The sequence below is a fragment of the Kogia breviceps genome, chromosome 1 (genome assembly GCF_026419965.1).
Source record: "Kogia breviceps isolate mKogBre1 chromosome 1, mKogBre1 haplotype 1, whole genome shotgun sequence".
Lineage (NCBI taxonomy): Eukaryota > Metazoa > Chordata > Mammalia > Artiodactyla > Physeteridae > Kogia > Kogia breviceps.
The window spans coordinates 16,894,515-16,913,865 of record NC_081310.1 but is presented as its reverse complement, the minus strand read 5'-3'; the positions used below and the strand labels follow the sequence as shown (position 1 = coordinate 16,913,865).

Here is a 19,351-nt window from a genome sequence, read left to right as displayed (position 1 = left end):
ATGGAAAAAATTTTCCGAGCCCCATGCAGTTGATAAAAGCTTATTTCTTTTCTTCTCTGCAGCATCTGCTACTTATGGCTAGATAGTATTCACAAGTGTTAGGAAAGAAACTCTTTCTGTATTGCAGGATTTAAGAGGTGGAGGAGGGGTAGTTTTGCCCACTCCTTCCATATGGTGGAAACTTTTTTCTTTTGTTTTCCTTTTTTTCCCAACTATGAATCACAACTAATTTATTTATTTATTTATTTATTTATTTTTTTATATTGGAGTATAGTTGATTAACAATGTTGTTGTTAGTTTCAGGTGTACAGTGATTCTGTTACACATATATGTGTGTCTATTCTTTTTCAAATTCTTTTCCCATTTTGGTTATTACAGAATACTGAGCAGAGTTCTCTGTACTATACTGTAGGACCTTGTTGGTTATTTATTTTAAATATAGCAGTTTATACCTGTCAATCCCAAACTCCCAGGTTATCACTTCCCCTCACCCTACCCCCTTGCTAATCATGTTTGTTCTTTATATGGTGGAATCTTTACTAATGTAACACTCTTAACCTCTCTCTACCTTAACTCACTTAAATGTGGAATGGTTATATTTGTAGAGTGAAATAGGCATGCATTATTTTGCATGTCTTTACATTACGCTTGATATTTCAAATCTGCTGTAATCTCATTGCCTCTTTAGCTGGCCAGTTTCACTTAGTAAGTGGGTAGCAGGAAGTCCAAGTCGAAGGATCCACAGTAGGATTGTTTTATTTCAGAGATGGAAAAACAACAGAGGCCAAGGTCCATAGGCTTCCTCAAGACCAAAAAACATGCCTTAGTAATGCACTAAAATCATGTTTCTTGGCTTCTTATTTTAAGCATACTCTCCAAATGACAGATTATTTTGTCCATTTATATGAGAAAAAAACCCTTCAAACATTCATGCAACATATTCTCTACAGGCCTCTTTTTATATCTATGAAGTAGGGATATTCATGGGGGATATGAAATCAAAAGAGGTGATCTATATGAAGTGCTTAGCAGTTAGCAGTAGGTAGAAAATGCCCAGTTAATGTTTGTCACTATTATTATTATTATCATAATTATTAAAAACATGCCAGAAATAAAATGCCATATGCAAAGGAAAATTGCTACCAAAGAACATAGTAGCTCCAGAGACCAGAAAACTGTTGGGTTTACTGGTCTATTATGTTCATGACTGGCAGTATCAGGAAATGGAGCTGTAATCTGAAACTGAAGCATGTTCAAAGTCTTTTAAAATGTTAAATTTCATCTTATAGACAAGGGGAAATTGCTGACATTTTGATGTTAAATGTGAGGATTTGATTTTAGAAAGATAATTCTGGCAGTAGGATGGAGTTTATACTGAAAGTGTAATTGTCTGGAGGCTCTGGGTAGGCATGTCCAAATGATCAGAGATCTAATTCTTTTTTAAAAAATTTTATTTATTTTATTTATTTATTTTTGGTTGCATTGCATCTTTGTTGCTGTGTGCGGGCTTTCTCTAGTTATGGCAAGCGAGGGCTACTCTTTGTTGCAGTGTGCAGGCTTCTCATTGCAGTGGCTTTTCTTGTTGCAGAGCATAGGCTCTAGGCACGCGGGCTTCAGTAGTTGTGTCTCGCGGGCTCTAGAGTGCAGTCTCTGTAGTTGTGGTGCATGAGATTAGTTGCTCCGCGGCATGTGGGATCTTCCCAGACCAGGGAGCAAACCCATGTCCCCTGCATTGGCAGGTGGATTCTTAACCACTTTGCTACCAGGGAAGCCCCAGAGATCTAATTCTAATTAACAAGATACAGTAGAGAAAGGTCTTGGATTCTTCATGTTAAGAACTGGTCATCTGGGACTTCCCTGGTGGTCCAGTGGTAAGGAATCTGCCTTCAAATGTAGGGGATGCAGGTTTGATCCCTGATTGGGGAACTAAGATCCCACATGCTGCAGGGCAACAAGCCCGAACGCCACAACTACTGAGCCCATATGCCTCAAGTAGAGAGCCGGCATGCTGCAAACTACAGAGCTCACACACTCTGGAGTCCACATACCACAACTACAGAGCCCATGTGCCCTGGGACCCTGCGTGCCACAACTAGCAAGAAGCCCAAGCAGATTGCGTGCCATAATGAAAAGATCCTGCATGCCTCAGCAAAGATCCCATGTGCTGCAACTAAGACCCAATGCAGCCAAAAAAAAAAGTAAGGAAAAGAAAAAAAAAAAAAAAAGAACTGGTCATTTAAGTCTTAACAAAGCTTATTTAAAAAATACAAGCTAATATGGTATGTCTCATCCAATTTTCTAAAATGCTTTAAAAGTGTAAATATACTTTATAAGATCATATAACTGATTAAATTATGAAATGATTAAATGTGACTCAAAAGAAACATTTTGGATGCTTATAATCAATATATTTTTAAAAATTTTTATATGATTTCTTATTCAAGTATAGTTGATTTACAATGTTTTATTTGTTTTAGGTATACAGCAAAGTGATTCAGTTATACATGCATATATATATATATTAATATATGTCTATTCTTTTTTTTTTTTTTTTTTTTTTTGTGGTACGCGGGCCTCTCACTGTTGTGGCCTCTCCCGTTGTGGAGCACAGGCTCCAGACGTGCAGGCTCAGTGGCCATGGCTCACGGGCCCAGCCGCTCTGCGGCATGTGGGATCTTCCCAGACCGGGGCACGAACCCGTGTCCCCTGCATCGGCAGGCAGATTCTCAACCACTGTGCCACCAGGGAAGTCCTATATGTCTATTCTTTTTCAGAGTCTTTTCTGTTATAGGTTATTACAAGATATTAAATAGAGTTCCCTGTGCTATATAGTAGGACATTGTTGTTTATCTATTTTATATATATTGGTGTGTATCTTTTAATCCCAAACTCCTAATTTATCCCACCCCACCTTTCCCTTTTGGTAACCATAGGTTTTCTTTCTATGTCTGTGAGTCTATTTCTGTTTCGTAAATAAATTCATTTGCATCACTGTTTTAGATTCCACATATAAGTGATATCATATATTTGTCTTTCTCTGTCTGAGTTACTTCACTTAGTATGATAATCACTAGGTCCATCCATGTTGCTGCAAATGGCATTATTTTATTCTTTTTTATGACTGAATGGTATTCCATTGTGTATATATACCACACCTTCTTTATCCATTCATCTGTCGATAGACATTTGGTTGCTTCCATGTCTTGGCTATTGTAAACAGTGATTCTTTGAACATTGGGGTGAATGTATCTTTTCAGATTAAGAGTGTTTGTCTTTTCCAGATACATGCCTAGGAGTGGGATTGCTAGATCATATGGAAACTCTACTTTTAGGTTTTTAAGGAACCTCCACAGTTTCCTTAGTGTTTTCCATGCTTGCTGCACCAATTTACATTCCCACTAACAATGTAGGAGGGTTTCCTTTTTTCCACACCCTCCCTAGCACTTATTATTTGTAGACTTCTTGATGATGCCCATTCTGACCAGAGTGAGGTGATATCTCATTGTAGTTTTGATTTGCATTTCTCTAAAAATTAGTGATGTTGAACATCTTTTCATGTGCCTGTTGGTCATCTGTATGTCTGCTTTGAAGAAATGTCTATTTAGGGCTTCTGCCCATTTTTTGATTGGGTTGTTTGTTTTTTTGATATTGAGTTGTATTAGCTGTTTGTATATTTTGGAAATTAATCCCTTGTTGGTCACATCATTTGCAAATATTTTCTCCCATTCCATAGGTTGTCTTTTCATTTGTTGATGGTTTCCTTTGCTGTGCAAAAGCTTTTAAGTTTAATCAGGGATTTATCCCAGGATGAAAGGATTTTTCAGTATTCACAAATCAATCACTGTGACACACCACATTAACAAATTGAAGAATAAAAACCATATGATTGGGCTTCCCTGGTGGTGCAGTGGTTGAGAGTCTGCCTGCCGATGCAGGGGACACGGGTTCGTGCCCCAGTCCAGGAGGATCCCACATGCCACTGAGCAGCTGGGCCCATCAGCCATGGCTGCTGAGCCTGTGCGTCCAGAGCCTGTGCTCCACAGTGGGAGAGGCCACAACAGTGAGAGGCCCGTGTACCACAAAAAACAAACAAACAAAAAAACCATATGATCATCTCAATAGATGCAGAAAAAGCTTTTGATAAAATTCAATATCAGTTTATGATAAAAACTCCCTAGAAAGTGGGCATAGAGGGAGCATACCTCAACATAATAAAGGCCATATATGACAAACCCACAGCTAACATACTCAATGGTGAAAAGCTGAAAGCCTTCCCTCTAAGATCAGGGACAAGATAAGGATGCCCACTCTCATGACTTCTTTTCAACATAGTTTTATAAGTCCTAACCACAGTAATCAGAGAAAAAGAGTAAATAAAAGGAATCCAGGTTGGAAAGGAAGAAGAAAAACTGTCACTGTTTGCAGATGACATGATACTATACATAGAAAATCCTAAAGATGCCACCAGGAAACTACTAGAGCTTATCAATTAATTTGGTGAAGTTGCAGATACAAAATTATTCTACAGAAAACTGTTGCATTTCTATACACTAGCAATGAAATATCAGAAAGAGAAATTAAGGGGACAATCCCATTTACCACCACATCAAAAAGAATAAAATACCTAAGAATAAACCCACCTAAGGAAGCAAAAAGCCTGTACTCTGAAAACTATAAGATGCTAATTAAGGAAATTGAAGACAACACAAAAATATTGTAAGATGCACCATGTTCTTGGATTGGAAGAATCAATATTGTGAAAATGACCATACTACCCAAGGTAATCTACAGATTCAATGCAATCCTTGTCAAATTACCAATGGCATTTTTCATAGAACTAGAACAAAAAACTTAAAAATTTGTATGGAAACACAAAAACCCCAAATAGCCAAAACAATCTTGAGAAAGAAGAATGGAGCTGGAAGAATCACATTCCCTGACTTTAGACTACACTACAAAGCTACAGTACTCAACAGTATGGTACTGACACAAAAAGGGACATATAGGTCAGTGGAACAGAATGGAGAGCCCAGAAGTAAACCCATGCACTTATGGTCAATTAATCTATGACTAAGGAGGCAAGACTATACAATAGAGAAAAGACAGTCTCTTCAAGAAGTGGTGCTGGGAAAACCAGACAACTCCATGTCTGGTATGAAAGTAGAACTTTCTCTAACACCATACACAAAAATAAACTCAAAATGGATTTAAGACCAAAATGTAAGACCAGATACTATAAAACCCCTAGAGGAAAACATAAGCAGAACACTCTTTGACCTAAATCCACATATTTTTTTTTTGATCTGTCTCCTAGAGTAATGGAAACAAAAGGAAAAAATAAACAAATGGGACCTAATTAAACTTATAATCAATATTTTTTGATAATAAAAGCACACTTCCAAACAAAGTCTAATAGGCATAGAAATTATGTTTAATATACTGTAATTTTGATGATTTAAATTTTTCATTTCAATTCCTAAAAGATAAGTAAATTTTTTGTGTGTTCACTTTTGTTCTCAAATAGTCAGGATAGTGGTTCTAGAATCCCTGAAAAAATAATGAAAAGTTTTAACAATTTATTCTACAAAGAAAATTTTGTGTGTGCATTAAACTTGAATTGATTTGGAATTGGAGCAATTAGATTGAGCCAAGTTTTGGTATTGGGTTTTTCTTTTTTCTTTTACTTCATAGACTTCTTAGAGGATAAAACATAGTCAATTATACATAAGTTATTTCTTCTAAGGCCCTGGTGTGTTGACAGATACCTATAATTGGTGTTCAACCACATTTCTTTGTTACCTTTGGGTGACAGATCCTGGCATGTAAAACTCACCAAATTAAGAAGCAAATCTCTGACTGCAGCTTCAAACCTGTTAAGCAAATGATTAAGACACTTTTCTTTCTTTAAAAAATGTTGCAACAGTCAGAAGTTATGATTTTTATCAAGTTTTTAAGTAGACTATATTATCATCATCATCACCATTATATTTACTTTAAGGGACTATCAGGTTTGTTTTTGAATTTGTGTTTGATTTTGTCTGGCTTTATTTTGTAAACCTTTCCTCAGAATCAGAGTTCAACCCTTGGATAAAGTCAGTCCCACAGATTGAACTGTATATGTTTCAGGCTACTCTCTCAAGACATTCATCAGTTTTGAGAAGTCATAAATATTCATTGAAAATCATTACTACCTTAAAATATGAATGATTATTTTCTTCTCCTTTACTTGTTCTTTATTTTCTAAAAATTCTATAAAGAGTAAAAAAAAAAAAAAAAAAAATCCATTGTAATTTAGAGCCCAGAAACTTTTGGAAAGCTTTCTCAGACATGGGAAATCGTCTATGTTTGAATCCCATTTCATTAAAGTAAAAGCCAGACACTCACTCTTCCAGTCCTTCTTGCAGCTGTGGTGCAGGCTCTTCCACTCAGATGTACCCATGCAACAGTTTAATTTGCAAGATAGTAATGTGAAGGAGATTCTCCCTGGAATTGATTTTTCTGGCAGTAGTGGCAAAAGTCTGAAAAGAACATCCCTGACCCAGCATCTACTTGGAAAGCTGGAGTTCCAACTCTAATAATGCAGGTAGTGATCACCACTGGAGCTTTCTAGGTATGTTCTTGGTTGTCCAACCCCCAAGCCCAATCCTGTGACCATCCCAGACATTCTTTGAGCTATTCCATATCATTTAATACATTTATTTTCTGTTGAAAATAGCCAGAATGGATTCTGTTGTTTGCAACCAAGTACCCTGATATGTATGTGTGTTTGTTTACATGGAAGCATACAAACATCTTTTAAAATACAACACCATTGCCACCGGCACACCACCTCTGTCTCCTAGGGAAGTAATTATTTATTTATTCATTCATCTGACAAAATGTATATATTGAGCACCTGCTATGCACGAGGCACAGCACTAGACATTGACAGTAAAGACATGGTCTCAGCCCTCTGAGCATACAATCTGTGGTCCATATACCCATTCTCACATCAATGCCCACCTTTAAAACACAACATCACTATGCATATCTGCTCATACTTGTGTCACATAAACCATGCTCACTGCCTTATTTGATGTTAGTCCTTCATTCTTCCATAGTATCAAAAACCATGGGGAAATCACCGATAAGATGATACTCTAATACAAGGAAAATAAGAATTTATTGCATTTCTGAAAAATACCAAACTGTATCTTTATGATTAAGAATAAAAAGTTGTTCAGTAAGCAAAGTTAATTACTGTGTATATATTGAATAGCTATTTTATACCTAGCAATATGTTAGTTGCTTGGAAAAGGGGAATAAATTCAAAACCGAAGGTATTACTTTTTTCCTTACCTTAGCACTCGAGTTGATGAGACAAGATGAGCTAGCATTAAACTATCAGAAAAGAAAATTAGGTATAGCAAAGTAGAACTTTGCAGGTTAGGGATAACACATTGTAAAATGCTAATTGTGTTACACAATAATAAGTATAACATGAGGCTGAGAATGAAGTAATAAATGTGGGCTGGAAAAATCAGAGATATTTTCATCATGGTACAGATTTAAGCTATTCTTTGGTAATGGTAGTGTGGGTTTAAATTCTGGTTCTGGCACTTACTTGTCGTCTAAACTTGGACAAGTTACTTAACCTTTCTGGTTTCAGTGTTCTCATGAATAAAATGGGGTAATAATATTATCTGCTTCTAACATTGTTTTAAGGATTAAATGATTTAATACATGTAAAGTATTTCCAATAGTACATACTAATACATTTTTGCTATTAGTAGTTTATTTTGGCTTTTAATATTATTAGCGTATAATGTATCTTTGCTATTGGTATTGTTTTGAATAGGTAAAAAGGGTGTATACTAGGGAGGTGGAAAGGTAAGCAATAAAAAGTGGACAGGACTGAGCATCATACCAACATGTTAAACTTGCCTATGCCATCAAAAAGTGCGTTGCCAGGCTTCCCTGGTGGCGCAGTGGTTGAGAGTCCGCCTGCCAATGCAGGGGACGCGGGTTCGTGCCCCGGTCCGGGAGGATCCCACATACCGCGGAGCGGCTGGGCCCGTGAGCCACGGCCGCTGAGCCTGCGCGTCCGGAGCCTGTGCTCCGCAACGGGAGAGGCCACAGCTGTGAGAGGCCCGCGTACCGCAAAAAAAAGAATCATTGCCCCCAAATTTCTGTCTTTAATCAATAATTACTTCTTTATACTTAGGTTAGCAATCTCATTCTTCTTTACTAAATTCATTATTTTATTTTATTTATCTTATTTTATACATAATTGTTTTTATTAACTGGATAACCGTGATCTATTCCTAGTGGCAAACTGCTTGTATAGAATTTTCTACTCTTTTATAAATCATAATGGATGGAATAATCTTACATTCCCCTTCTGCCACTTAGGTGACATTACTCTTTCTTTAATGGCTATTCTGAGATGCTACTAATAAATTGAAGGAAAAGTGGGCACATAAAATACAGAGCTTGTAGTGTAAATACAGAGTTTGTAGTGGAGATCTGAGTTCTGTGTCCCTCACAACATCCTTATTTAGTGAAAAACACTGATTTCCCATGGAATTGATTCTCGCCAAGTCTCATAACATGAACCCATGCCAAAGGCGAAACACAAAACCTAGACCTGCCCAAACTGGCCAGTATAATGGGTTCAGGGATGGGCTTATGACTTATGATCTAAGTCCTGCCAATGGGTGTATTCCTGGAATTGTTGGGAGGAAAACACACTCTCTTGTTGCCAATAGAATATAAGCTTAAAGCTCCTGGTGGTCTCTTTGTTACCTCTGGGGGAAGACCTGCTAAAGAATGCACATGGAAAAGTGCAGACAGGAATAGAAGAAGAAATATTGTTGATGACATCAACTGGGCATTCATATCCAGTTGGAAGACTGGACTTTTCAGTTACATGACCAAACAAACTCCCCTTTTTGCCTAAGGAAGTTTGAGTTTGGTCTGTCTCTTGTAATTAGTCGAGTTCTAGTACATCTCTATACCCTTTCAGATCTTATTTGTGACTCTTTTTGGAGTATGGAATGGAAGCTATTCTAAGGACAATTGATATATCTAATGTCTAGGTCATAAATTCTTAGGTGGCAAAATCTATATCATCATCATTTTTATTGTTACTTCCTAGTACAGTTCCGAGCATATATAATAATTCAATCAAAATTTGTTTAAATAACCCAAGAATTAAACTCTAAAAGAATGGAAAAAAAGGCATAACACATATATCATTGAGCACCTACTTTGTGTCAGTCACCCATCTTATAGCTCAGAAGCACAATAAGCAGACCAAATTCCTGTTGTTGTGTAAGCACAGATGGTAGTGGAGAGATGCCCAACAACAAGGAAACACAAATAAATATAGCTTCAGATAGTGTTGTTAAGGTTATGGAGAAGAATAAAGCAGGGGAAGGAGGCAGAGAGAGGTGGTGTTGGGTTTTAGGTAGAGTGGAACTGAAAGGTCTTTCTGAGAAGTGACGATCGGACAGAGACTTAACACAAGTATGAAAATGAACATTTCAGGCAGAACAACATGTTCAAAAACACTGAGATGGGAATGAGCTGAAGAACAGCAAGATGTAAACTGGCTCCTGAACTAAGTTAGCACGCTCATTTTTATCGACTCACAGTTTGCGTGTGCCACTGCAAGCTGTGAAGGGAGGAGAAGAGGCAGGTGTTAACAAAGCTACTTAATTTACCAGAAGATGCTTATTGTGTTTCTCATTTTTATATACTGCATATGCATGCACGGCCGTGAGGAGAATGAAGGTGTGTTAACCCTTTGATGATGTGATTGTATATTATCTGCTTTCTACTATGGAACTGGTAAGAATATGGCCTCAGAAGGAAGACAAATGGAAGAGCTCATTAGGCCTCCTAATTTGAGACTCTAGAAAGTTGAATAACTTGTCAGTTATATAACTGGTTACTGTTGAGCTAAGTATTGGACTTAGATTAGGAATAATTTCCTAGGCACATCTTTCACGTGACATTTCATTGACTGTTCAGTAAATCTTACCCATCTACCTCTTTGTAGGGAGTGGAGGTTGAATAGGAGGGATGATAGCATTGATAGTGCAGCAGGAAACAAAACACAAACACCCTAGCACTGTTTGTATCAGACTTTTAGTGTATTATATCGTTTTGCACGGCAACACGTTTCTTTAATAACCGCACTTCTCTTAGGCTATCACTTAGTTCATAGTCCCTCAGACCACAGTTAAGCATATAATATTGCTAATTTTTTAGAATTAGATGATGATATATTAACAAATGAATTAATCAACACTGATAATTCTTTTTTTTTTTTTTTTTTTTTTTTTTTTTTTTTTTTTTTTTGCGGTACGCCGGCCTCTCACTGCTGTGGCCTCTCCCGTTGCGGAGCACAGGCTCCGGACGCGCAGGCGCAGCGGCCATGGCTCACGGGCCCAGCCGCTCCGCGGCACGTGGGATCTTCCCGGACCGGGGCACGAACCCGCGTCCCCTGCATCGGCAGGCGGACTCAACCACTGCGCCACCAGGGAAGCCCCAACACTGATAATTCTTTAGGAACTCTTGGAACAAAATAAATGTATAAGCACAGTATAAAATAAAAGGAGCATTTGACAGTTATTAATTAATCTGTTAATAATTAAACACCCACTGTCTTCATTAATACTATTACATGTACTATAATGGAAATTATATATTCATTATACATGTAAAATTGTCCTTGCTCTGCAGAGATTCATAGTCTAGCCAACTGAGCCAATTGTTAAGCTATTTATTGTCTCTCAGTTTCAACCCACTCTCCTATACTCGCTCTTTGATGCAAGAGCTGGGACTCCGTAAGCCACATGTCTGCTTTGCCAGCTGCTGCCTGGTAGGCTCTGCTGTTAGGGGGTGCTAGAGAAAGCATGCAAGGCTGGAGAAGGAAGAGAGGACATAGTTTCTTGTTTACTTCCTGTTTCTTATTTTGCTTCCTGTTCCTTGTCAGTGTTATTCTAGCAACATTTCTTCATCCTGGAAGCAGTAGTTCATTCAAGTTGCAGTAACTGAGTCTATTGATAGTTTGCAGCATTTTCAGAACTCAGAATTAACCTCATCGTGCCTCTTTAGAGACATCAGTATCAGCTGGGCAGGTCCCCCTTCTCAGAGGTCCGACTGTCAGCTCCACTGGGCTTCTTTTCCAAGGAAGGGGTATGGGGAGCCGCTTCCTGCAGTTATCAACTCCGTGGTATCTTAGTGTTCACTTTATGCCTCTTCAGTTTTCAATGCCTGTGTAAGAGTTGTTTGCTTAGGGATTTTAAGATCCATGCATATAAAACAATACATGTAAGTACAACAGACCTATGAAAAAACATAAATCACTGCAAGGTCACGAGAACCATTTTTTTTTTTTTTTTTTCCGGTACGCGGGCCTCTCACTGTCGTGGCCTCTCCCTTTGCGGAGCGCAGGCTCCGTATGCACAGGCTCAGCGGCCATGGCTCACGGGCCCAGCCGCTCCGTGGTATGTGGGATCTTCCCAGACCGGGGCACGAACCCGTGTCCCCTGCGTCGGCAAGCAGATTCTCAACCACTGCGCCACCAGGGAAAGCCCACGAGAACCATTCTTTGCTAAAACACATGAATGTGTTTGTTGGATGATAATATTTTAATAAAATTGTTTCTAGTTCTAAGTATTATAATCCATCTTGCAAGTTTTCACATGTGTACCAGAGAGCATGAAATGGATTAAGAGGAACATTTAATGAGCTGATGTTGCATTGATGCTGTTTTCTAAGAAATGTCAAAAATCTGTGTTGCTTCCCAATGTATGGAAGCCATTTTCACTTGGCTTATGCCTCTCTCTAAAAAGATTTAAAACAGTTTAGATTTTACTTGCTGGGTGAAGAGAACACAGCTCAGAAGGAGAGTACACATTAGCAATTAGAATATGGAGATTTTTGTTTGTTTTGTGTCTTTCTGTATTAAGAATATCCTGTAAGTGGCACGCATTATTTTTACAAATGGAAATAAAATATCATTTTAATGTAAATTAGAGAAGAAACAAAAAACCTGAAAGATTAACAAGGGAAATAAAGGAAGAAAGGGAGAGATTCTAGATTGGTGCAGACTGACAGCAAACAAAAACTACATGAAAGACAGGAAAGTATCATCAGAATTAAGAAAACAGAAGGACAGACCAGATCAGAAGAAGGCGCTCATCTGAACTATAGGACCAAATAATTTTCACAAGAAACTTGGTGAGAAGAATCTGGAAGTTTCTATCAAAACCTCACATTAATGTGTTTATAGTTTAAGGTTTGGGGGATTTAAACCCAATGTATTTCATTTCCCTACTAAACCATGTTCCCTCACAACCTTTGCCACTAAGGCTGAGCCATGTCTTACCGCCTGTAACAAAGACAACATCATCACTAGCCTCTGGGCATCAGCACTGACCTTTGGAATGCCGGTTTGTCTTGGGAGGAGAGAAGAGGATTCTTAAATATCTTTCGAGTCTTTCATATAGAAAGCTTGGCTGATGGGGCTTCCCTGGCGGGCAGTGGCCTGCCGATGCAGGGGACACGGGTTCGTGCCCCGGTCAGGGAAGATCCCACATGCCGCGGAGCGGCTGGGCCCGTGATCCATGGCCGCTGAGCCTGCGCGTCCGGAGCCTGTGCTCCGCAACGGGAGAGGCCACAACAGTGAGAGGCCCGCGTAATGCAAAAAAAAAAAAAAAAAAAAAAGCTTGTTTGATTTAATCACACAGTTTTACAAAAGAGAAATCTGTGCCAAAGAGAAAAAAGTGTAAAGCCCAACTCTTCTAGCCAAGTGATCTGTGGAAAGATGGGAGTTAAATGTAGAATGTGGAAGCATTCTTACACCTTTGCTTTCTCTTTCTTAAGATGGGAATCCAAAGTGCGGCCATGGTAGATATATTCAAATTAATAAGGAGGAGATCAAAAACAGAAGTAAGAGGGGAGTGAAATACATGAAGGCTTCAAGCCATGGAGCTATTGCATCACCATGGGGAAAATAGCACAACTGATAGGTGGTGCTATCTAAACAGATGAGCCCCATACAGTATCCTGGCTCCTCGTGGAATGTGTAGCATGTAAGAAATTTAGAAGTCCCCATTTGCTCCTGTGAAGCAGAGCAGAGTGCTGTAGGGCACAGTGGACAAGCAGGGGCCCAAGTTTGGAATAAAGAGGCTGCCACGTGTTGGAGACTCAATGGCTGGAACAGATGTCTGGGACCACAGCCTGCTGAAGGGAGTGCCAACATGTCAGGCTGGACCAGTTTCACTTCAGCCATCACTAGCCCAGGGAACCCACCAGAATAGCTATGTCACTCAGAAAGTGAGAGGATCCAAAATCTATGGCCTCTATCCTCTTCCACAGCCAGGGAACAGGGTGCCATGAAGCTTCCCCACTGATACTAAGCATCATCCCCCAAGAGGAACAGAGGACAGAAGAAGACATCTGAAACACTGAAATGAAATTATTGGGCAGAGCATATTTATGAGATTAGATGACATTTCTTTTTCCCTATAGACAGTAAGATGGGGGCTCCTGAGGAAGATTAGGGTTAGAGAAAATTACAGAAATTAAATTTTCTTTGCATATGTAAGAGTAATGTAAGTGCATTTTTACCTCACTAGAATTGTATGCAACTTTGCGTCATAAAATGTGTATGTTCCTCATTGTCAGTAATTGATTTATAATATTTATAAGATCTCAAGGTAAAGAATTGATCAGATAGTGTTTAATCTGTTGGTTGCATTCTCCTTAAATAATTTCTATCCAGATTCTGCTACCTAGAAGGAAAAATATCAGATAAGTGACACTTACTAATAGAGTGTTGTCTTATCTGGGTTTACTTTGAATTGCTAAGACATAAGCAAAAGTTTTAGTGGGCCCGTCCCATATTCTACCTATTAGATGTTTCCTTGTCTAGTTATGTCTTTCTTTCGTAAGTTTCCAAGTCCTTCAAGGAGCTGTTTAGTGGTTGTCCTGATTGTGGCTATTGGAAATGAACTACTAATATTAATGGAGCTTACTATTTTCATTCTTTAACAAGCATTTAAAATACTACAGCTCTTTTTAGACAGTTAATGTAGTGTGTGTTAATGTTTACAACATGTCGTAAGGCTAACCACAAGGAAAAGTCCACTGTATCTCTACCAAAAATCGACCAAAGGAAGGGTAATTGAGTTATAGCCTTCTCATGACTTAACATGGCATGTCCATATTAACAAATTTGCCTTAATAGTGTAGCCACGCATTGTCCCCAGGACATGGGGCAAAGTTTTAATAAAATGAAGCAGAGTAAGATTAATGACTAACACGTGAATAGTTGTTTATGCCAATTGTTTGGTGTCGCGAAAAAGATCCTGGAACATAGAGTCGGCTGACCTGGGTTTGAGTCCCTGCATTTCCAGTGTTTTATCTGGGTGGCTTGGGGGAGTCACTTATTCTCTCTGAACTTCAGTTGGTCCATTTGGACAATGGAAGGCATACCGCGAAGGACTGATGGACACGTAAGCCACGACTGGAGAGCAGGGTCTCCGTGCAGTGCTTCCAAACACTCCATGAAACATCCACACATGCATGCTTGTCACACCATCTGTCAGAGGGAAAGTGGGTCCATTGCCCAAGGTGAGAAGAAAAGCTCTCTTCATTTCTATAGAACATCGATGAACACTTCCTACTGGGACTTTAAAAATTATATTATTCAAATACTACTTTTTTGCTATAAAGTCACATTTGGCTCATGCACTATTTGAAGAAGTGATGTGACCATATACCAAAATTGTCAAATACCTCACCCGTTTTGACTTCAGCAATCACTAGGAAAAGGTCTATTCATAGGGTATGGGAGAACAGGAAGAAATAAGAAATGATGAAAAAAATACAGAAGGAAGTGTTGTTTATCTCTTTGAGTTGGAAAATAATGAGACTGTCTAGATCTCACAAGACTCTTCTGTTTTTACCAGACCTGGTTCTTCAGCTGTGTTACAGGTAACACCCTTCTCTCTGGTCCCCCCTTCACCCATTCTCAAAATCGTCTCCCTCAGTACTTTAATCATCGAATTTTCTTCCTTAAATCCCCATGGGGGTTTCCAATTCCCTCTTGAATCAAGTTAAAAATCTTCTGATCATTCATAATGAATATTACTCTCTTACCTCCCAGGTTCTGAGTCCCTGCTAGATATTGATTTACCCCCACTGGGAAAGTCACTCAATCATCCTCCCATAGCTGTCATATCTCTTTCCCCCTCAGGCAATTTAATGCTGTTCTCACTGCCTGGAATGACCTTTCTCATCTTCTGTCAACTAAAATTCTGCTCCAGGCTGATTATCTCCAAAACCTTTGTCAGATTATTCCCTTTTTTCACTCAGTCTCTCTACCGCTACATACAAGGATGCATTCAGTTACATATGTTTATTCCTACATTACCTCCATTATAGTATTCTGTGGGATTTACCGCTCATATTATGTATAAGAAACTTGGAAAGATGCACCAAGTAGAAGAGATTCCTGCTCTCTGAAGCTCACAAAAATTTCCACAACGAAGTCAGCTTCAAAAATCTGCCAGGTGTTGAGAGTGGGTGGCTATCTTGTATAGTACCTGTTAGTAACATCTAACTTACATTCTCCACTCCTGTGCTGAAGGGGACAAACACAGGGTGAAGAGGAGCAGGGAGTGAGGGGAAGGGACAGATCTCTTCTGCATGAGGAGCTCACCCACAGCAGTACCAGCTGGGGGTGGGGAGAGGGGAGAACATTTAGATTTAAATCAAATTTGAAGTTTCGGTTATGACGGGGTTGTCACTAGACACAACTAATTACTGACTTGAGACTGTTTTTACCTTTGTCTTATTTCCTAACAGTGACCAGGAAATCATGAGGCTGCTCAAGTTTTTATGCTAAGTGAGGGGAAGTGTATCGTCACTGAGTCAGTTTAAAGATACTACAGAAGACGGAAATAAAGTAGCTTTTATGATCGAGTCCTCAGGAGTCCTGATTGTATAACATGATGTGACTTCCCAACTTTCAGTAGAATTTATCTTTACAGCACAGGTTAAAGAAATGCACCAAATCTTTCCACTCTCACCTACCTTGTTTCTCTTGTGGTGGAAATTGTCTATTGGGGAGGTATCTGACTGAAGATTAGAAGCTGAGAGCTGAGCCATTTCCAACTATAAATTCAATTTATACTCAAAGTTGGAATGAATTACTGATTAAATGAACACTGAGCTGAGCTGAGCATCCTTACCAAGAAGTAATGCCAACATTTTTGTTTTGTTTTAAAATCCAGTGAGAAATTCTGAACAGAAACCAACCCTATATTTTTGAAAGCCACTGAACCAGAATTAAACTAGAACATCAGAATAGTTTCTGAAATAAACTTGAACCAAATTGATATTTTATTAGGTCCAAGTCCTTGGTTACGATAAAGTGTGTGGTCATGTACCAGAGCAAAGTTAAATAGCCCACCCAGAGATTAACTATGTGGCCTTTCACTCATTAGTACCATACTCTAAAACTAAAACAACTGAGATGGCTTTTCACAAACCACTACAATTTACAAAAAGAGAGAGCTGAGGGTCATTTCTCTAGGAAGGAAGGTTTGAATCTAAAACTGTTCAGTGATTTAACCGAGATCATGAAGAATGTCAAAGAAGAGTTTGGGATGTTTCAAACAGTGTTTTCCTTTGGTTTTTGCCAAAGGGGGAAGAGGCAGGCTCAGAGCTATAACCTAATTCACATATACTCACTAACTTTGGGAATACTTCAAGTTATTGACCTTGATAGCTTCCCATGGTAGAGGCTGTTGAAAAGACAATTCTTATTCTTTTTATTAAACTAGTAAAGCTGTGAAGGAAAGCTCCAGTGATTCTACTTAAACATAGTTAAATCCATGCCAATTCCTTTTCCTCTCAGAACAACTAAAAAGTGAGTAACATTTTCCCCCAGATAAATTTATTGATGTTATCTCCACCAGAAATTTAAAAGCTTCCCCAGTTGACTGACTTACATATGTCAATTTCTGACTTGATTCTCGCCGCCTGTGACTCAGTGTACTGGAACCATGACCGAGTTTAACTAGAGAGAGCTCTAGGTATGCCCTTGACTTTGTCACAGGGTCCCAGCCCTGGGACATCTCTGGAGGACTTCTGTGTGGCTGTGAATTACATTTGCCACTGTTCTTTTTATTTATTGAATGTAATAAACATTTACCTCCATGTGTAGGGCAAGTGACTCCTTTTGTCTTACTGGAAGTTGTCATTTTTAAGAATTTTAAATACTAGAGCTTTATTCTCAGGCTTTTTTCTTCACATATTATAGAAAAGTAAAGACTTTGGGGTTTTTTTTTTAATTTTAAAATTTAATTTATTTTTTTATACAGCAAGCTGATTGGGATTGACATATATACACTAATATGTATAAAATGGAGAACTAGAAAAGACCGTTTTTAAAAGATTTATTCATAAAAAATGACAGCCCAGGATGCTCTAATTAAACAAAGTGCATGCGGGTGTGTGTTCCTCCAGAACATTTCAGGGCGTAATATTGAAGGGATGACTCTGTTTTAAAAAGTAAATCCCGGGGCTTCCCTGGTGGCGCAGCAGTTGAGAGTCCGCCTGCCGATGCAGGGGACACAGGTTCGTGCCCCGGTCCGGGAGGATCCCACATGCCGCGGAGCGGCTGGGCCCGTGAGCCATGGCCGCTGAGCCTGCGCGTCCGGAGCCTGTGCTCCGCAACGGGAGAGGCCACGTCAGTGAGAAGCCCGCGTACCGCAAAAAAAAAAATAAAAAGTAAATCCCATGGAATTAAAACTGTTTTCCAGTAGCAGTTAATTATTTGACGTGGACAAGAAGTAAGCATTTATGTGTCATTTTCTCTTTAGAAACTCAGTTTGTCAGTTCACACCTGGTCATTGTTGAACTGTCTTGCAGAAGGTGTCTCAGATAGGCTGTAGGGTGTTTATGAATTCCCTGTTGAAAAGTTGCTACTCTTTGATAACAGGAAATAAACATGATCTAATCCTGAATGTTTTGTATTAATGTGATTATTAATAAATTCACTGAACATTTTTATTACTTTATTGTCTGAATAGATCACAAGTCCAGGTAAAATAGTATTGTAAAATTTATTACTTTTTCTTCTGGTGTTCAAGTACATTTCTAATCCTATATGATGTTTCAGGAGCCATATTTCCCGTGTCTAATATCCTAGATCATCATCCTGGCACGTATAATCTACTCACATGCAAGGCAACTTTACATGTGGCTCAAGTAAGCTTCCTTCTGAGTGCCATGGCATCAGGGGTTCCCCGAGAGTCAACAGCACAAAAATGCCTCTCCTTCCTTTCCATCCCCTACATTATGTGTCTGCAGCTGTCAATTATTCTTCCAATAGGTGGTGGATTTTCTGTGGCTTGTGAAGAGAGGTCCATTTTCCATCCCTTTGGGAGCCTACCTGTTTAGTGCATTGTATGCTTCCCCTGTTCTCTTCCGCCCGTCTTTGCCCCTGAACCATGGACTCAGGGGTCAATTTGTCACTAAACAGAAAGAAGTTAAGGAGATCTCGATCGACAGGATGCAACATCCATTTTCTTCTACCTTACTTGTGCTTAGTCTATGTATAAATTCGAAGCCAGCCATTCTTGGGACAGAGTTCCTATCCTAACAAGTAGCATACCGAAGGGAAAGCAAATTATAGGTTACAGAGAATATTTGCTCAGATAAAGGACTTTCTTTCTTGAAGCTGTGTTTTTACTCATATGGCCTAAATGAACTCTCTGTGTGGTGTTTTAACTCTCTGTTGCCTGATCTCTAAATTTGTAATGTCTGAACTCCCAGAATGGCATAGTTACCACTTCCTATATCTTCAGAGTTGCCCTTGTCCTTCACAATATGCTAACACACAGAGAATTTCAACCTAGTAGCCACTCGCCACTTGTTATTCCTGTGAATCTTACCTATACTGTCTCACCTACTTCTGACATCTAACACTGTTCTGAAGTTAGATTTATGGATACACCTTTACACTGGAGGGCCTACCTAGGTCCAGACATCTGTATCCCTCTTGCCTGTTAGTTTCTGAGACCTGCTGAGATTGTGTATCCCCTCACATCTCTGGAGGGCTTCTGTGTGGACTTTTTTTTTTTTTTTTTTGGTGGTACCCGGGCCTCTCACTGTTGTGGCCTCTCCCATTGCGGAGCACAGGCTCCGGACGCACAGGCTCAGCGGCCATGGCTCACGGGCCCAGCCGCTCTGCAGCATGTGGGATCTTCCCGGACCGGGGCACGAACCCGTGTCCCCTGAATCGGCAGGCGGATTCTCAACCACTGCGCCACCAGGGAAGCCCCTG

At 39.3% G+C, this 19,351-nt stretch overlaps 1 long non-coding RNA gene across 1 annotated transcript in view; it reads left to right on the top strand.

Annotated features, from left to right (window-relative positions):
* Nucleotides 1-19,351, top strand: part of LOC131759128 (uncharacterized) — a 364,740-nt gene that overhangs the window by 244,322 nt on the left and 101,067 nt on the right. The gene's annotated exons all lie outside the window — the stretch shown is intronic.